At 40.8% G+C, this 4,336-nt stretch overlaps 1 pseudogene; it reads left to right on the top strand.

The window, feature by feature from the left end:
• Positions 1-3,598: 3,598 nt before the first annotated feature.
• Positions 3,599-4,121, top strand: LOC100945638 (annotated as a pseudogene).
• The last annotated feature ends 215 nt before the right edge of the window (positions 4,122-4,336 follow it).

Raw genomic sequence — 4,336 nt, 5'->3', positions numbered from 1 at the left:
AACTCACTGACATATAAGAGTGGGCTGAATTCAAATAGAGTCAAAAATTCAAGCTTTGGGCTCGGTGCCTGTGGCTCAAGCAGCTAAGGCGCCAGCCACATACACCTGAGCTAGCAGGTTCAAATCCAGCCTGGGCCCGCCAAACAACAATGACGGCTGCAACCAAAACATAGCCAGGCATTGTGGTGGGCACCTGTAGTCCCAGCTACTTGGGAGGCAGAGACAGGAGACTCGCTTTAGCCCAGGAGTTGGAGGTTGCTGTGAGCTGTGATGCCACAGCACTCTACCCAGGGTGACAGCTTAAGGCTCTGTCTCAAAAAAAAAAAAATTCAAACTTTGACTTTTAGGGCATTTGCTTTTGAGTTGAGACCTTTTATCTCAATTTTTCTCAAATAGTAGCCCATAAACCCACCTGCATCAGAACCACTTGGGGCAACTTGTTTAAAAATGCAGATTCCTGGGCCCCACTAACAACCTACTGAAGGAGAATTTCTGAGGCTGGGACCAGTAACCTGTATTTTAATACATGGATCATTATGAAAGTTTCAAGATACACAAAGATCAAGAAACATAAAATCCATGCAGATGGAAACAAATGAAGCCCTCCCAGCAACACCAATAAGCCAGCAAGTTGAAAATTGCACAGGTGCATCAGAAAGGACGCTGTGGGCTGTGTTTCTTGGAAGTGAAATAATGGACCATAATGATACTGGATTTTTGATACTGAATTTCCAGGCTCTTTGCTCTCAGTGGTTAGAAGAATGAAGCAATGGACCACAGGATAGGTTTTACTCAACAGGTATAAGTGTTACAGCTTTTATAACAAGTCAAACCTCCTTGTAGAGTAGGATTAGCAGTAAGATAGGTTTTATAATCTGAGTGTTACAGCTCTTACAAAGGGGGTGAACCCCTTTGCATGTGTTTACAGCTCTTACAAAGGGGCAAATTTCATAGAGCAGGATACAAGTGTTACAGAGCCAAACCTCTTTGCTCTTCTGCTCTTTCTCCCGAGATCTGCCCAAGTCTGTGCTCAGGGTCTCTGGCTTATATAGGAGCAGTTGTCCAATGAGCTTTTGGGTCTTGAAAACAGACTAATCATGAGTAGGTTTTGAAAATGGACCAATCAGGGATGCACTGGAGGAATCACCAGTAGTCCACGTGAGGAGGCAGCACGGCGCCAGTGTCTTTCCCTGCACGTGTTCGGTTCCTTTGGCTACCGGAGCCTCTGTTGGGGGAGGGAAGCTCCCCCTGCTTGCCTACGCTCCAGCCTGCTGGCTCCTCTGCCAGCTGCCGCCACCAACACTGCCAAGACAAGGCAGCAGGTCCTCCAGCCCCGCTCAGCTAAGCTGGCTGGGATGCCACTTGTCTGGTATCAATAACACAGTTTGTTTCAAAACTTTGGTGATATGAAGATTGGTACTTTAAAACATATCTAAATAAATTGCAACCATTGTGCATTGCTGGTGGAAATGTAAAATAATGCAGCTGCTATGGGAAATGTTATGGAGGGTCCTCAAAAATTAAACATAGTATTAACTGTATGATCCAGCAAATCCCACTTCTTTTTTTTTTTTTTTTGAGACAGAGTCTCACTTTTTAGCCCTTGGTAGAGTGCTGTGGAATCATAGCTCACAGCAACCTCAAACTCTCAGGCTCAAGTGATTTTCTTCCCTCAGCCTCCCAAGTAGCTGAGACTACAAGCACTGCCACAACACCCGGCTAGTTTTAGAGACAGAGTCTCACTCTAGCTCAGGCTGGTCTCGAACCTGTGAACTCAGGCAATTCACCCGCCTCAGCCTCCCAGAGTGCTTGGATTACAGGCATGAGCCACCATGCTCGGCCTCCACTTCTTGGTCTATACCCCAAAGTACTGAAGGCAAGGACTCAAGTATTTGTACACCCATGTTCATTGCACCATTATTCACCATAGCCAAAAGGGAGAAGCAACCAAAGTGTCCATTAACAGATGAACAGATAAAGATAATGTGGTATGTACAATGGAATATTATTCAATCTTTAAATAAAAGAAAGGAATTTTGATGCTACAATGTGGAAGAATCTTGAAGACATTATGCTAAATGAAATTAGCCAGACACAAAAAGGAGAAATAATGTATGAGTCTACTTATATGAAGTACCTAGGGTTTGGCTAACTCTGACTAAATTCATAGAAACAGAAGGTAGAATGGTGGTTGCCAGGGGCTGGAAGCAGCAGCGAATGGGGAGTAGAGTGTTTAATGGGTTTCAGTTGGGGAACAGAAAAAATTTTGGAAATGAAGGGTGTTGGTGGTGACCATTGCACAACAATGTGAATATATTTAATGCCATAACAATTTACACTTAAAAATGCTTAAAATTTTATGTTATATATATTTTAACCCACCCAATTCAAATATGCACATTCATATGCATGTCTGGGACCAGCAATACCTTTTCTTTGTCTGAAGTGGAAATCAAAAGGCTCTCACCAAGGAGTGACCAGAGAAGTATGGGTCAGGTTCAAGCCAAATGCAGGAGGTCAAAACCATCTCACAAAATATCTTGCATCCAGCCTTACTGGAAAATAAGAGCTTCCAGTTTGCTTTAAATTGTGACTTAAAGTGTTCATTTGAGGCTGCAAAACTAGATTATGTTAGTAAAAAGTTTTAAATGTCCCTGATTGGCCCAGCATGATCAGAAATTATAGCCCTGAGCTCAAAGCAGAAATAAAAGCCAACAAAAGAATGATCTTTTCCCTCAGTATTTGAAAATCTTAGTTCACTGTTGTATAAGGCTGCAAATACTTGTCTTTTACTAAAAAGCCCTTTACTAAATCTCTGCTAAAAAGATTTGAAAAGCCAATGTTGTTCTCAGGGCAGCATAAGTTGCTGCCAATCCATATATTCCCTCTTCTCTACTGTTGGGAAACTGACCAATTTTACTACATAAAGGAGGCAGATGCAAGTGGTTTGCAAGTTATTAAGAGAAAATTTTTGACAAGTGTAGACCACTTTAGCAAAAAGCTTGGGAAAGCTGAGAGGCAGAGTCATTGGAGAAGTTTCTGAACTCAGTAAACTCTAATACAATCTCACTTTAAAAAATCTGAGTTATGGATTCCTAAAACTTGAGATTTTTTTCAAATGCAAGAAGTTAATAAGTGACAAGATCATAGTTGACCTCCTTTAATGAAGTGATACAAAGCTATTTTGTTTTGGGGATCTGCTCTTATTTTCAGGTCTAAATATCCCTCCCAATTTGTGGAACCATATTCCCCTTCCACCTGCCCGCCCTGGGCAGACCCTGAGACTCATATAAGAAGACTCTGAGATGGGAAAATGCTCTCATGACTTTGTTAGCTGAAATAAATGAATACAAAATAGAAACTAACCATACAGCATGTGCCAGTTGTTACTCTTTTTAAAAAAAATGTTTAGAGATAGGGTCTTGCTATGCTGCCCAGGTGAAGTTCTGCGGCTATTCACAGGCACAACCATGGCTCTCTTCATCTTTGAACTCCTGGGCTCAAGTGAGTTACCATTTCAGTTTCCTGAGTAGCTAGGACTGTGGGTACCTACCACAGTGCCTGGCTTTTTTAAAAAACATTTAAGTTTTGGTCCAATATGGCAGCATCCAGTGGCAGTGTGAACTGTGAGGAGTTCACCAAGTTCCAGGAATTACTCAAGGTGATGAGGACAATTGATAACAGAATAGTACATGAATTAAACACTATGGTTCCAGTAGCTTCCTTTGCAGGGAAAACTGATGCCAGCCAAACCTGTAAACAACTTTATGAGTCTTTGATGGCAGCTCATGCCAGTATGGAGAGTCATAAAAAATTGTATAGCCCAGACCTCAGCAATTGTAAAACACCTCCAAGAAGAGAGAGAAAAGAATTTGGACAATTTAACATTATTAAAGCAACTTAGAAAAGAGCAGACAAAGTTGAAATGGATGCAGTATGAATTGAATGTTGAAGAAGTTGTAAATGACAGGAGTTGGAAGCTGTTTAATAAACGCTGCTGAATTCACTTCAAGCCTCCAAAGAATGAATTTAAAAAAGAGAGAGACTTTTTATTTAAAGGATTGGCTCATCTCATAAGAGCTAAGCATGACAGAATCAACAGGGTAGGCTTCCTAGGATGATTTCTGAGCCAACAGTCCAAGACCTTTTCTTGATTTCAGCCTCACTTAGCCAAGACCTCAAATATAAATAATTCTGATAATTATGGAGAAATCAACTGCTATTTTATAGTGATTTTGTTAAAAAAAAAAGTTTTGTAACTATTAAAATAATTTTCTGACTCAGTGTAAAAAAAATTTTTTTTTTAAGTTTTAAAAAATGACTTGGCCAGGCACAG

Source organism: Otolemur garnettii, unplaced genomic scaffold (genome assembly GCF_000181295.1).
Source record: "Otolemur garnettii isolate 467f Iridium unplaced genomic scaffold, OtoGar3 scaffold00009, whole genome shotgun sequence".
NCBI lineage: Eukaryota > Metazoa > Chordata > Mammalia > Primates > Galagidae > Otolemur > Otolemur garnettii.
This window is presented reverse-complemented; position numbering and strand designations above follow the sequence as displayed.